We start from the raw sequence: 16,672 nt of genomic DNA, 5'->3' as shown, positions 1-16,672 counted from the left end.
CTTTTCAGCAGCTTTCTAGGTGGATCAGAGGAGGACAAGACTGTGCTTGATAACTCCTGAAAAGGATGTTGCAATACTCAACATGATGAGAACATGGATAGGATTTTTGGCTGGCTGGCTGGAGTAGGAAATGTCTTAGACAGAAAGAACTGCTGCGATTTAGCAATGGGCTGAACCTGAAGACTCGAACAGAAGCCAGTCTCCAAGTCTCTTCCCTTGGTTTTGGGTAGACAGAAGGCATAGCTTCAAGTGAGGAGACATGAGAATAAAAGGAATTAAAAGCTTTATTGAGGATGCAAATATAGTAATATTCTTTTTGCTTTTTTTGTGAACACTTTGCAACAGACATCTGAACTTCATTATTCCTTTCACAATAGCCCCTTCATTATTTTTGAGCCTAAACCAGCCATTTGGTGAGCTACTTAGTGAGGGTTTCTTCTCTTTGTTGTCAAAAGCAGAAGCCCATTAATTAATGTACTTATTCTAGTTAGCTTTATTGAAGCTGCCATTTTGTAGCGTGGAAGCAAACACTTTCTGTGACATCTAATGTTGTAGGACTGATGAGTTGGAGTGTTTACATGGGGTTAGTTGGGGAAGTGGTTGCTAGCTCTGAAAAGTACCCAGGGGAAAAATAGGGGATTGATTTAGATTAAAAGTTAAGCATGTCTGGATAAAAGTAAACAGTTGGATTGCAGCTCTTATTTTACAGGAGTTTTTTATAGCTCTTTATTGAATAGTTTTGCCCATGGTCTGCATTACAGTTCATTGGCACTCTAGCATGGCACATTCTTAGTGGGTTTTATTAGGAGCTTGCCTTTTAACTCATTTCCTTTTTCCCTTATACATTAACTCTCTTTTCAGTTTTATGTACATTAGATTGCAGCTTGTCAACAAACTTCTGTTATCTTTCTAAGTTGTCTGGTAAAACTATGAGGCCAGATAACAACACCTAGAGGTAGAGGATAGAAACTGGCTATCAGGGTATACAAAAGGTCAGATCTGCTGAAAACAGACTGTGGTTAAAATACTGACTCAGAGGAAAGAAAATGACAAGGACTTAGTATATAGGTGGATTGAGCAGGCTAATTTTGTTACAAGTGTTTCAGTTTTTTTCACTGAGGATAAAGTGAAAAGCAGGGGGAAGAGATAAGCAGAGATCATGGAGTGTGAGGTGAGAGTTTAGAGAAAGCAGTGGAAGTCATAAGACGGAGAGAGAGAGTTCTGAACTACACTGGAGCATCTGATCCCCAGTAATGAACAAAACCAAAATTAAATGTACTTTTGCATACCCCCAAAATTCTGAAAAAGGGGATGTGGTGTTTGTTTGCAGCACTGAGGTACCACTTGCAAGTCTAAAGAAGGTGGTTTTTTAAGGATTAGTTTTATCACGTTTTGTCTCCCTGTGTTTGATCTGGATAAACGGATATTTTCACTGGAGAGTGAAAGTGATTACAGTGTTAAAATGTAGCTTAGGTTATTTGTAGTTTATCAGATACCAGTCAAGGCTAAGATGAATCAGTGCTGAATGAAGCAATGACCCTCTCACTGTCTTCCTAGCGGGGCTTAGTTTCTCTTTAGCAAGGGTTTGTCTTCATCAGACACACTGCTGAGAAGATGATAGCTTCTCACAGATAAACGTACTGTTTCAGGAAACTCTCTGTTCTGCAGGAAACTCTGTTCTGCAGGAAACTTGGAGGGAGTTCTCATGCATTAAGGAGACTGTTTGCACTTCATGTATGGGAATATCCAGCATCATCTCCACCACATACATCAGAGGGGAATACATCAATCTTGGGTTTCATTTAGAGGCAATTACTATGATTTTATTAAACATTTAAAAATATTTTTTTCAATGTTTTAGAACCTAAGTGTTATATTTTAAGAAGGTTTGATTTGGTGAAAGCATAGAAGTAGGTCTTGTAGCTCTGGAATTTTTTTTTACTTTTTATTTGTTTGCCAGATGCATTAGAAAATTCTAGAGTTCTGACAGATGGAAATGTAAGCAGAGGCCTGTACTGCTGGGATGTTTACACTGCAGTTTGCAAATTCTCCCATATTAGAAAATCCCTTCTATGCCCCATGAGAAAGTCTGGCAATTGAAGTATGTGCTGGTGTCATAGGTGGATCAACTCATGAGCTAGCAGCACATGTGAGTTGTAGTGGGAAAAAGCCAAAAACATCTACTCACCCACAGGTGAGTTGAAACTTTTTTTTTTTTTTCCCCTCCTCATCTGGCATGCAGATGCCAGGCAGGCGATTAATTCCTCATGGCCCTGAATTCAGCAGCCACAGGAGGTGGCTCCTATCTCTGGAAAACATGTGGCTTAGCCCAGTCACAATACAAGGAAGGACGATGACATGAGGGAATAAAATAAGGCAGCATATTTCCTCCTTTCCTGTGCGGGAGACCAGAGCTCATCAGGGCAATGACATGAGCACACTTTAGGTGGTCCCATGGCGATTCCCCTTGCCTGCCATTTCTGAGTGGCTGGTAAGTAGGGAGGGATGGATCCCCTCCCCACGGCTGGGGGATCTGCTTTCATTTAATCTTCTGAGTCTGAACCTGATTTCACAGTTGGAAATTTTTTACTGATCAGAATTAGACCCAGAGTCTATAATTCTTGCTTAATGATGATGAAGTAGTCCCATTAAGTGTAAAGCACATAACAAAGGTTGAATTTTGATTGGATCAGATTTTTGAGAGGGTTCAGTTCCCATGCAGAACAATGCACAGAAATACAAAGCTACAAAATTAAAAATATAAAGCGGCTCACAATGGTAAAGGCTAACATTAAAGTATAAAAAAAAATCAAAGTACGTGTTTAGACATATTTAGACATGTTTAACACTGATACCTGAACAATTCACACAAACCATGTTCTAGGTAAAGTCATTTGCTATAGAGATTGGCAAATTCCCAAACAGAGACTCCAACCTTTATCAGCCCAGCAACCACAAGGAACAACAAACCTTTGCATTACCTGTTTTTATTATAAGCTAAATGTGAGAAATTACAGAGCCAAACTATCAGTGTAATATTTTTCAGTTTGATTTTAGGGTGAGCTTGGCTATAGAGAAAGTACTCTGTCTGGTTGGTTTCCTCTGATGACAGTGTAGCTTCTTTTACAGTGAAAGGAGAAAATACCTTTTAAAGGAAAATATGAGCATAAACGCATGAAACCCCATGTGGGAACTTTGGCAGGTATAGCACATGAACTACATCTAAGCCATTTCTTCTCTTTTGGTTTTACCCTGACTAGAGTACTTACTGACTGTGCTGCTTTTATGTTACATTTCCTGCTATGGTTTTCAGTGCACAAGCTGTAGGAGTTTTTTTTAACAAAAATTTCCCAGTAGTAAATTTGTGTAAAAAAAATCTTCTGGCCTACCCCTGCAGATAGAGTATGCGGTACGAAACAGCGAGAAATGGCTATTTCATGAGTGGAATTTCACAGCCTGGTGCCCCTCTGTGGTAAGCACAACTCTGTGTGGTTTGTGTTTGCATTTTGACATCGGAGTACCTTGGGAAGCATAGCATACAAAATGGGCTGCCTTGGCAACGTAAATGTTCTCTGCTTCCTTGTCCTGCATTGTGGAAGGTATATTTTGTAATCGAGCGCAAGCTTTTCCCTTTATTTTAGTGTTATTTTTTAGTGTTAATAGGTTCTGGGTTTATTGTTTAATAGGTTAGTATACTGTTAATAGGTTCTGAGGGGGGAGGTCAGAATTGCCTTTGCTATGAGGACAGTGCTGTGGTGAGATCTGTGACTATTTTTAGTGGAGTGAACTTTCCAATCTCAGGTAAGCAGCCAACAAAACCTTAGCTTCTATGTAGACAGTAATGTAGACAGCTGTTGGAGAGCTCATGGTAGCTCAGGGAACTTGAGATCTCAAGATCAGTGCAGTTCTTTGAACATGGGTTTGAATGAATCATCTGCAAAGGGGCTGAGCTTTGATCTTGACTTACGTATACTTTAATGCTGACGTGTATACTGTTAAGTTTCCTTTGTGCCTTACATTGTCCAAAATTGCCACCCACTTGTCTCAAAATAAAGACTCCACATATGGAAGACAGGACTATATCTCAGAGAAGGGACCAGTACTTGGTATATCTCAATGCCTTTCTGGTCTTAGGCCACTGGCATACAACTGGACGGCCAAGCCCAGAGAGTTGTGGTGAACAGAGTTAAATCCAGTTGGCGACCGGTCACGAGTGGTGTTCCCCAGGGCTCAGTTTTGGGGCCAGTCTTGTTCAATATCTTTATCAATGATCTGGATGAGGGGATTGAGTGCTCCCTCAGTAAGTTTGCAGACGACACCAAGTTGGCCGGGAGTGTTGATCTGCTTGAGGGTAGGAAGGCTTTGCAGAGGGACCTGGACAGGCTGGATCGATGGGCTGAGGCCAACTGCATGAGGTTCAACACATGCTGGGTCCTGCACTTTGGCCAGAACAACCCCAGGCAACGCTACAGGCTTGGGGAAGAGTGGCTGGAAAGCTGCCCAGAGGAAAAGGACCTGGGGGTGCTGGTTGACAGCCAGCTGAACATGAGCCGGCAGTGTGCCCAGGTGGCCAAGAAGGCCAATGGCATCCTGGCCTGTATCAGAAATAGCATGGCCAGCAGGACTAGGGAGGTGATCGTGCCCCTGTACTCGGCGCTGGTGAGGCCGCACCTCAAACACTGTGTTCAGTTCTGGGCCCCTCACTACAAGAAGGACATTGAGATGCTGGAGCGTGTCCAGAGAAGGGCAACGAAGCTGGTGAAGGGTCTGGAGAACAAGTCTTATGAAGAGCGGCTGAGGGAACTGGGACTGTTTAGCCTGGAGAAGAGGAGGCTGAGGGGAGACCTCATCGCGCTCTACAACTACCTGAAAGGAGGTTGTAGCGAGGTGGGTGTTGGTCTCTTCTCCCAAGTAACAAGTGATAGGACGAGAGGAAATGGCATCAAGTTGCACCAAGGGAGGTTTAGGCTGGACATTAGGAAAAATTTCTTTACTGAAAGAGTGATCAGGCCTTGGAACAGGCTGCCCAGGGAAGTGGTGGAGTCCCCATCCCTGGAAGTATTTAAAAGACGTGTAGATGAGGCGCTTAGGGACACGGTGTAGTGGGTATGGTGGTGTTGGGTTGACAGTTGGACTCGATGATCTTAGAGGTCTTTTCCAACCTTAATGATTGTATGATTCTATGATTAATAAGATAAGTCAAATATAGCATCACATATAGGTAGTTATCCCTAGAGATTACAAGTCAAAACTGTCCTCTTCGTTCCCACTTCGCTCCAGCCCACCATATGCCTGCTTCTTCCAGGCAACACCCGCTACCTTTTGCAGGACCACTGACCATAGGCTGCCAGGGGTTTCTTGCAGGTCATCTGCATTGGTTGTGTTGGGGGAGGACCCAGGCGCTTCCCAGCTGCACTTCCCCTCACTGATGGCAACAGAGGGGTGAGGGGCCATGAATGGGAGGCTCTTGGCAGTCCAAAAGTTGAAAATGCCAGACCCGACTTCCCATATCAAACGTTGCTTCTTTCAAGGGAAGGTGATTTAACATTGCAAGGGTCAGCTTTGAAGTTAACGAAGGCATTTGACTGCTGTCAGACAGCTCAGTATATATCTTTTAGCTAGATGAATATATTTTATATGCTTTTATTATATGAAAATCCTGTGTCAATGAAGTATCTAATGAAAATTGTTGGTCTGCAGTCTATAGCTTTTAACAGCATTCACAGTCAAAAAATAGGCCAAATTGGCAGGAAAAGGGAATCATGAAGTGACTTGCACATGCATAGCTACATATCTCCTCGACAGAACGAAGCATCCCATAGTAACAAGTTTATTCTAACTTTTTCCTTCATTAAATCAAACTTCTTCCTGCTATTATTTGTACCCTCTCACGCATGCAAATAGGGATAGGTGGAGGATGCTTGTGTTTCTGTTTATATGAAAATAAAGTGTACACTTCAGTTACCCATTGATAGCGAGATGCCCAGGGTGAAGTCAGACCCAAGCAGGCCAACAGAGAAAGGAAGTCAAGCCCTGCTAGAAGAGAGGAGTCAGGGTTTTGCATTAGTGTAAGCAGTGAGCAAAGCCTGAGGAAAATTGGAGACGGGACACCATAGAATCATAGAATGCTTTGGGTTGGAAGGGACCTCTAAAGGTCATCTAGTCCAACCCCCCTGCAATGAGCAGGGACATCTTCAACTAGATCAGGTTGCTCAGAGTCCCATCCAACCTGACCTTGAAAGTTTCCAGGGATGGGGCATCAACCACCTCTCTTGGCAACCTGTTCCAGTGTTTCATTGTCCTCATTGTAAAAAATTTCTTCCTTATATCTAGTCTAAATCTACTGCCTTTTAGTTTAAAACCATTCCCCCTTGTCCTGTCGCAACAGGCCCTGCTAAGAAGTTTGCCCCCATCTTTCTTATAAGCCCCCTTTAAGAACTGAAAGGCCGCAATAAGGTCTCCCCAGAGCCTTCTCTCTCCAGGCTGAACAACCCCAACTCTCTCAGCCTTTCCGCATAGGAGAGGCGTTCCATCCTCCTGATCGTTTTCATGGCCCTCCTCTGGACCCGCTCCAACAGGTCCATGTCTTTCTTGCGCTGAGGGCTCCAAAGCTGGATGCAGTACTGCAGAGTCACCTCCCTCGACCTGCTGGCAACGCTTCTTTTGATGCAGCCCAGGATACGGTTGGCCTTCTGGGCTGCGAGTGCACATTGACGGCTCATGTCCAGCTTTTCATACACCAATTAATTACCACTGGGTAATTAGGTCTGAGAAGAGCAGCTTGGGAAATGGAAGCGAAGCTTGAGGGGAGGGAATTTGGAAGAATTCCTGCGGGAAACTGCTTATGGATCTCATGGCTGCAACCTTAATCTATCTCCTGAGGTTTAAAACCTTACATCTTGTAGGAAGACACCACAGGCAAAGTGTTGCATGCAGAGGCAAACGTGATCGGTGCAGTTGTACCAGTTCCCAACCTCAAAGGGGTATCACCAATTCCAGAGACTTCCCTTCTTTTTCAGTCTTTGTTACATATAGCATGTAAAAATGTAACTGAAGCTGCCTTTTTCCCTTTCCATTCTGTTTTTCCTATTTTGACCTGATGCATATCAGATGATCCTAGCATTTGGCAACAGATTTATTTAAAAAAAAGAAATGCACATTTTTCTTTCAAGAATACAAATAGTTCTGTTTACTAATCCTTTTTTTCCAAATTAAGTATTCATTTCCAAAATCTACAGGAGGCAAAAAGCAAGCTTCATTTGCTATTTGCTGCAATATTTAGCTGCTATAGAATCCTAATTCATGATACAGTAAATAATTCTAGTTTTTTGTCAGATATGCCTTTTCTACTTTATTATGTTGTCTTCCTTCACTATTGTGTTAGTATTGAAGACATACCATAACACTTCTTAATACTAAAATTTTTACAAGTGTGTCTGTCATACACACTCATTTCCTATCTTGAAATTATTGTTTTAGAAAATTTCCCCATAGTGTATGAACTAAGATCTTCATTATCTCTCTTATCTATAGGGTTTTGGAAAAAATAAAATTAATGCAGAAATAACCCTTTCAGACTAATGATTTTAAAATTTCCAGAACAGATTAGCAATAATGTAGTTGCCAAAACCACAATGGTTTGACAAGTAAGGTCACAGCTAAAAAATGCAAGCCAAAAGGCCCTATGCCCCAAAGGCTGTTTTCATTTATGAGAAAATTCTCCTCGTGCTCATATCAGATTTCAGATATGTATAAAATAAAGGATATTGCACTCTGCAACTAAAATAAAGCTTCTGAATGCCACTTATTTTGGAGAATATCACCTATTCCAGTACCAAAATTACTTCAGTTCCATACAAATCTGTTGCTCCTTCAGCTTTATTATCAATAATTGGTTATTTGAAGAATTGTGAAACAGGGTTTTACCATACTCTTACAGAACAGCTGCTAGAGGAATTTACTGTCATGGAGGAGCTACTCTTTTATGATCGCGTATGATCACATCCTGAGTCTTCCTTTTGCATCGCATCCAACTTCTTGGCCGTGAGAAATTTAAACTGAAAAAAACCCAGTTTGTCTCAATGCACAGGGATTAACTATTCCTTAGTTGAAGCTCAAGGAGTAGCGCTACATCTTATGAATGATCTATTCAGTTGATTTCATTCTTTTCCAGCTCACAAATAATCTGGTTTGTGTTTTATTTGTTATTATTATTACTATCAATATTATTGCAATGCTGGGAAATTGTAGTTACAGAGGAGGATTCTATTTTGACCCTACCACAGAGAAAAAGATCCCTGCCTCACAAAGCTTGCAGTTTAAGTATAAAACAACAAGTGTCTGAAGGATCTATGTGCAGAGACAATAAGGCAGTAATGATCACCAAGAGGGACTGTGGCCATCATATGCCAAATTGTTTTCAAGATTCTGTAAATATCACAACAAGGGAAGGTTTTTAAGCAGGTACTTGAAAGAGAATAGTAATTTTCATTTTACAAATATTAACGGAGACATCCTCCAAGTTTTGAGTGCAAAGTGGATATAAACACAAAGGCAGAAGTTTAAAAATGTAAAATGTAATGATTAGGCAACAAGCATCACTGGCAGTGAAAGCTGAAATCTGACCTTGATATTATATGAGAGATTGCAAACACAAATGGATCGTGCTATGAAAAATCTTGAAGGTGAAGATCAATAGTCTATGTTTGATGTACCACAGCAAAGGAAAGATGCAAAAAGGACTGAGAAGTTCAAACAGAGGAAAGAAATTAACTTTGAAATAGCACATAGGCTACGTATGAAAAGGTCAAGTATGTTCTCCTTAGGGAGAAAGACATTACAGTGATGAAATGACTACCTGAAGAGCAAGCCTTAGATACGTAAAAGGTTAAGGAAGGATATATTTTGGTGGTGTTGTACAAAAAGAATTGGCAAGACTTAGGCATAGCCTCAATATGAGGACTTAAGGACAAGCCAGTGTCAGAAATGGTGTCATGAATGTTTTAGTGATGGCAATGCATGTTATCCGTTGTGCCTGAGAAAAAGGATGACAGATATTTGGAAGGGAATTTTGAGCCCTTTTTAGATTCTGCTGGGCTTGAGACGTCATCTTAACATCTATAAGAAGATGCTTGACACATAGAAGAAAGTTTTTGTTGGGACAAAAGTACCTAGTGTTCAGTGGTAGCTCTGTAGACTGCCAGACTAGAGATGGGAGCTGAGTTTTTAAATCTTATGATATACTAGAGATAAGGTATTAATGGAGAAGTGAGAGGGATTGTATATTTATGAGGTTGGAAAACAGCTGACACTCAAGAAGGGTAAGGATTAAATATTGGTTCTCAGGTTGCTTATAGCCTGAGAGGAGCTTCTTTTGAGTGCCAGGGTTGGAGAAGAGGTAGGATGGCAAGGGAAGGAGCTGCTTCCAGGTGGTGACTGCACAGAATATGCTCAATTAATTTAGAGATGAAAGGCAAAAGGAAGCCAGGGATGTGTTTGGACATTGTTGATACTGGAGAAGTGAAGGCGTGTTGGAGTCTTTAGAAGAAATATCCAGAAATAATTAGGAGGAAAAGGAAGCGACATGACTATGCATGAAACAGATCATGGGACATGCTCAGAAGGAAATGACGGGAGCAAGTGAAGTAAGTAGAGGGAGAGATCAAATGAGAAACTTTGGTGGCTCTTTCTTTTGCATGTAAATTAGAGGACTTTATGTCCTAGATATTAATTAAACTTTGTATTTGTGAATGCAAGTACATGTAAATAGGATTTGTGTGGGTCAATTTACCTGGGTTCAGCAGTTAAAACTTCCTGTATGCAGTTGTTTTGTATGCAACATGGGCATCTTAAATATGCTTCTGGATCTGAAAAAAAGACTCTCTTGCCTGTTACTTTCACAGGAATCCAGCTGTAAGGGGTTAGTTGTAAAGACTAGTTTCTACGCATAGTAGTTTGATTCCCAATACTCCTGTTATAGCCAAGGGGACATAGTTCCTCAGAAGATATTTCAGATCACCTGCAAGGTTCCTGCTCTGAATGAGCCTCTTTAGAGAAATCTATGAAGGCAACCTTGTGAGGTTGCTCATCAGAATTCACAAATACTTTCCAGAATTCCCCCTTGTATACTCAGGAAAAAAATTGCACTACATGAATTAAACCGTGTCTGAATATAGAAGCACCAATACATAGTTTGCTGAGAGAGGTTCACATTATATTTGAAACTTCTTGAACAATTTGGCTTACACTGACCCAATCCTGAACTCAAACAGAATGAAAAAATAGTCTTAAAACAAAAATGAAAGAGGAGAATTAAAATCCAAACTTGCTTTCACTATTGGGTTCAGGAAGGGTGGAGGTGATGCATTGAAGCATCAACAACTAATTTTAGCAAGGAAGAAGGGAAGGAAGCCAAGCAGACTACAAATTAATTTAACTGTTATAAAAATGAGTAACAGAGTTTGTAGGAATTTGTATTATCTCTTGCTAGACCGGCCAATGTTGTTGGAGAACAACATACCTACAATCTTTTTTTTTTCAGTAATGTTGAATTGCCTAATAAAATATAATACCTAACATAATGGCTTTTTCAATCTCATAGCATGTTCAAAACCCAAATATGTAATGTGGGATTGATATGAAATAAAGTTTTTTTCCTTCAAGCATAGAAATAAACATTGCTTCAGAGTAGCAGTTAACTTTGATACCTAGAACCTAAGCTTTTGCTTACTTTTTAATAGCTTTGGGACTCTTAACAGCTTTTTTTGACCTCCAAAAAGCATTCTTGCTGATTGTCTTCTTTGGTTGAAACTATTCTTGGTTTTGGTTAAATTGGTTATTGGTTTCACGTTGTCCCAAAAATGTTATTTGGGGGCTTTATTTTTACGTCTGGAACTATAGTAAATCAAAGTGTTAGTATTCTGAAATATAAGAAACAAAGGCACCTTTGCAACATTTCTAGATCAGGCATAGGATGGATTTCGTAGTCAGACTTAATTTTTAAATTAAATTTATTTAGAATTTTACTATATTATTTATAATAATATTTAATATATTAATACAGTATATAAATTAATAATTATTATATTAATTATATTAATACAAACATAGGTATAGTAATATTATAGATTAATATTGTAATTTATAATATTATGTTAATATTTAAATTTATTTTAATTTAATTGTTAACATACTGAGAATTAACTTACTGGCAGCTAAACTTAGCGAGGGCAGAAAACATCAAAGGAATGTTTTACAACTTAAGTTCTGAAAAACATCAGGAGAGATTTTTAAAATTGTTGTTGCTGTCCCAGCTATGACAGGTAAAGAAACAAAAAGTAGTACAAACTCCCTTAAAAAAAAAAAAGACTCTCAGAAATGAAGGTTTTGGGGTTTTTTTTTGTTATTAATGACTTGACAGGAAGTTTCCTAGCATGCATGTTCTTTCATTCAGGCATTTTCTTTCAAGGTTGGCCTAGAAAATATAATGGGAAAATGTAATCAGCAGTGTGAACCATGAGGAAGTGAAATTATTGTCATACAAGTGCTGAATAGCATTTCTTTCTCCATCTTTCCATGAACAGAAGGATACTGTGCTTATATCATTTGACTAAAGTTAACATTGACATCATTATATGAGCTAGTCTCTTTCCTGTCCCACCTCTTGTCTCTCAAAGCGCACCCTTGAAAGTTGGATCTGCTACCATTACATATGTGTTCCTAGAAGATCCTGCCCAATTGATACCGGTATAGCTTTCCCCCCTCAAGTCTGTCTTGCTCACATGAGGAGGAAGCCTGTACTGCCTGTAAAGATAGGTTTTGAACTTGTACCAATAGGAAAGAATGGTTTACACCAAGTTCCATGGCCAAGTTCCATGGCCTATGTTAGACCTAGGGATAGCGCGTTGCTTGGGATTAGGCTTAGTGTTTGAGGCAGCTGGAGATGGTGAGGAAGGTTTACTGGTGGAAACTATAGAAACAAAGTGCTGACTGACTGCTTCAGAAAGTATTTTATTTAGGTCTGGTAATGACTGAAGTGCTTAATCTCTAGTTATGGAGATGGGTAAATTAGGGTTGCGGTTAAAGAGATGGTTGAAGAAACCCAGGCCCAAAGAGGATGTTTTACTGCTGGATACTGTCAGCTAGAGCAGGATCCTAAGTACCTGGGAACAAATACATTATGCTTGTTTCTTGGACATGCTGAAATATCTGCAGTGTATATATAAAGCTGAGTTCAGGGACAACATTTGAGAAAGTAGGGCTGGGAGAGCAAAGTTTGTTATTGGATCCTGTAACATCTGCGAAGATAAAAGGAAAACTGGGATCTCTGAAAGCAAATGGCTCTCATTGCTTTCTCAAACGCTAATTCCAGTCCCAAAACTCAAGGTAGATTTAGCACCATATGGTACCTCAGTGAGCTGCAGAAAACAAAGTCTAGAAAGGGGGCTTGCTGTTTCTTCATGAAATGTTTGGTAATTATGGTAATGCAGCAAGAGAGAGCTTCTATGGCCAGTAAAGATTATGTTGAATTCAGGGCCTGCTGAGGAAGGGTTAGAGGGGGTTTTGGCTTAGAAATAGCCTTCAAGCAAGAAGCCTGGAAAACAATACTATCTATTAGAAACTGTAGTGTCTGCAGAGATAGAAATGAGAGCCAGTGTTCTCTGCCATGTTTCAGGTACTGTGGAGATAGCTGTACCAGGCATAAGGGTAGGGTTTTGGAGGATCTGTTAACATGGTGGATTTGGTTGGGATGATAGCTGGTCATTCCTTTTTAATTGTGTGCATGTAATGTGACTCTGTTTTCATTTGAGCTTTCAATGTCCTTAGATCTCCAAGAGTTTCTGGAGGGTCCAGGTAACACGTGAGAGAACTATGACTGATGTTTAAGTGCAGATCAAACCAATCCGCTTCATACAAGAAGGTTAACCCTACTGCCTTAGTTAACTCTGAAGCGTTGAGTTGCCTTACCTCATACAGCTCGACTGAGTTTTCTTGATGTCCATAACTCACTTCTCCTTTTGTGCATTTTCAAAGTGCAGGGTTTTTTTTCCAGAAGGACATTTTAAGCTCTAGCTTTTTCTTACTATGATGTTTGTTTTCTATCAGCCTTGCCGTTTTTTGGACTTCACAATTTCACCAACACAAACAGCTTCCATATATTTGTGAGATACGGGTAGTAGGAATATTTTTTCACTTGTAGAAGGAGCTGTGCAGGTGGCAGACTAATCCAATGAGTATATGCCTATGTGGGAGGGAAGGAAGAGGTTGTCAGTTGACATAATTCCTTCATCACAAGGGTAGTTTCCTAATTTGTGCAAGTCATTGGTGATGATGAGATTTATCATTGTAATCTCTATAGCCAAGACTCTTGGAGGAACATCTAATAGATGTTTTTACTTCCACATTGGAAAAACATTTCTGATGTTGAAGTGGGGCTCCAAGGAATTTTTCTGTCACTTTGAGGATTTTTGGGAATAATTTGAAATAACTTGAATAAAGATGAGAACCAGCCTGGCGAGATATAATATGGTAGAATCTATCTCTAATTCCAAATTCATTCTCGCCATATGTAATTTGTTCCTTTGAAAAATAAGGGCAGTGGTTAATTATACATGAGAGGGCATGAGTAAGGTTACAAATATATTTGCAAAATACATTTTTTCCAGTTCATACAATAAAGCACAAATTCATTTCTGCACAGGTTAGAGAGGAGCCTCCTTCTATCAATGGATCTCTTTCTGTTGGAGAGTTTGTACCTGCTTTGCCTGAAGTCAGGTTCAGTCTTTGCTGACGTTAACAGGGAATAGGCTGAGCAGCAATGTCTCTTCTTTCTGCATTCCGGAAAATGCTAATTTCCAATATAAAACTGACTTGATATTACTATGTAAAAATGATTTTCATGCCATATTCCTGTTAAAAGAATTGATGCTTGCAGTTTTCAGAAAGCACAAGCATCTTGCTTAAAACTGCAATTTTAGTCCTACCAAGTGAATGCTCCAAAAACCAGTTTTATTATTCTGATTATACCTTCTCTGCATGAGGCTTAGCTATAATTATGGGAAATTAGGGAACGTTTCTGCTGTGGAAACATAATAATAACTTCTGTTAGTATTTTTAGTTCTGTTTTGAAAACGTAGGTATGAATGATACTTGACTTTCAAATCTCACATTAATCAGGTCTTTATATGCTGGGAAACTCCTGGTTGACAGAGGCAGCCAAAATCTTTTTAGTGGGGTAGTCCAATTTGAATGTTCCTACGCAAAGAAAGCTGGAGGCTTCCAAATTTATTTTTTTAGCAGTAGCAAAAAGAGGGTCAGCAGAAGAGGAAAAAGGGAAGGAAGGCTGGGAGCAGGGAGGTGGTGTTTGGGGTGAAATAAAAAGGAAGCTGAGAGAGGGAAAGGGCATTGCAAGGGGGCTCTGAGAATAGATAAAGAATTAATAGTAGAGTGAATTTTAGATGAAGACAATGTTCTTTTCTTTTTTCTCACTTACTTTTCTCTCATTTCATGCAGTCTCCCCTGTGCCTTGAGATCCCCCTGCTGCTACCAGCACCCGCAAACCTGTCTAGCCCCTGCAGTTGCCGAGTGCCACCACCATTCCAAGTAGCAGTGACCACACTTGATTTCTCCTGTTCTCTGCATCAATTTAAAGGGCTGCCTTAGAGGACTGACATTCTTGGTCAGCACCAATCTGAGTGAAATGTATGGATTGTGACATATAGGAAGTCAGATTATGTGGCCTAATGATCTCAATGGCCCTAATGAGAACAAACATCTCAAGTGGCCAGGGATCAAAATGATTGAATGTTGGATTCAAGTCCTGGATCCCTTCCCTTAGAGAGAAGGGCATAGGATGACACGAATATGAATCATCTTCTTTCTGTGAAATTCATAAGTAAAAAGTTTGACTAGAATAAAAGAAAACAAGCAGAGGGAAGAAACACTTTAGCTTGGATAGTCAGCTCCAACTATGATTCAGGCCTCAGATCTGAACTACTGACAAGTTTCTGATAAAGCTGGCCTTGCCCATTGCTGGTCATATCGAAACCAACTCTAATTCAGAGAAACTCAGAATATAAATCTCTTTCTGTACAGATACATTCAATCCCTTATTTAACATAATGTCTTTGCATTACACGGGCCCCTTCCCTAAGCAGAGACAGAGTTGTCACAAAAGTGTGTTCAGGAGAGTGCAGTGACAGCAGAGCTGGAGGAAACTCCATAAAAGATGTGTTTTGAGAATATATCGTCAGAGCTGTGTTCAAACAATGAGCGCAGTTATCTATACATGTCAGCTGGGCTGCTTGATACATGCTATATGTAAAGTACTTCTTTTCTCTCTTGTTAAAGAACTGAATCTCTACATTCAGATCTGTATGTTAGGGAGTGTTTAGATTGTATAGAGCTGAATGATTGTGATGATAAGGTCGAATGCTTGTGGGTAAGGATGAGGGGGAAGGCCAACAAGGCAGATATCCTGCTGGGAGTTGGTTATTATAGACCACCTAACCAGGATGAAGAGGCAGATGAAGCATTCTACAAGCGGCTGGCAGAAGACTCACAATCGCTAGCCCTTGTTCTCGTGGGGCACTTCAACTTACCAGACGTCTGCTGGAAATGCAAAGCGGCAGAGAGGAAACAATCTAGGAGGTTCCTGGAGTGTGTGGAAGGTAAGTGAGCCTACCAGGGGAGGGCCTCGCTTGACCTGTTATTTAGAAAGAGAGAATGACTGGTGGGAGATGTGGTTGTCGGAGGCTGTCTTGGGCTTAGCGACCATAAAATGATAGAATTCTCAATTCTTGGTGAAGTAAGGTGGGAGGTCACCAAAACCTCTACCATGGACTTCCGGAGGGAGGACTTTGGCCTTTTCAGGACACTGGTTGAGAGAGTCCCTTGGGAGACAGTCCTGAAGGGCAAAGGGGTCCAGCAAGGCTGGACATTCTTCAAGAAGGAAGTCTTAAAGGTGCAGGAGTGGGCTGTCCCCATGTGCTGTAAGAAGAACAGGTGGGGAAGACGACCGGTCTGGCTGAACAGGGAACCTTTGCTGGGAGTCAGGAAAAAAAGGAGAGTTTATCAGTTGTGGAAGAAGGGGCAGGCAACTCAAGAAGAGTACAGGGATCTCGTTAGGTCGTGCAGAGAGGAAATGAGAAAGGCAAAAGCCCAGCTAGAATGCAATCTGGCCACTGTCGTAAGAGACAACAAAAGCTGTTTTCACAAAAATGTTAATGACAAAAAGAGAACCAAGGAGAATCTCCATCCTTTATTGGATGCGGGGGAGAACATTGCCACCAAGGATGAGGAAAAGGCTGAGGCACTTAATGCTTTCTTTGCCTCAGTCTTTAATAGTCAGAGCAGTTATCCTCAGGCTGCTCAGCCCCCTGAGCTGGAAGACAGGGACGGAGAGCAGGATAAACCTCCCATAATCCAAGAGGAACAAGTTAATGACCTGCTATGCCACCTGGACGCTCACAAGTCTATGGGGCCAGATGGGATCCATTCAAGAGTACTGAGGGAGCTGGCGAAGGAGCTTGCCAAGCCACTCTCCATCATTTATCAGCAGTCCTGGTTAACAGGGGAGGTCCTGGATGACTGGAGGCTCGCCAATGTGACGCCCATCTACATCAGGAGGATCTGGGGAATTACAGGCCTGTGAGCCTGACCTCGGTGCCGGGGA

This window comes from Calonectris borealis, chromosome 7 (assembly GCF_964195595.1).
Source record: "Calonectris borealis chromosome 7, bCalBor7.hap1.2, whole genome shotgun sequence".
Classification (NCBI taxonomy): Eukaryota; Metazoa; Chordata; class Aves; order Procellariiformes; family Procellariidae; genus Calonectris; species Calonectris borealis.
Note: the sequence above shows the minus strand (reverse complement) of the source record.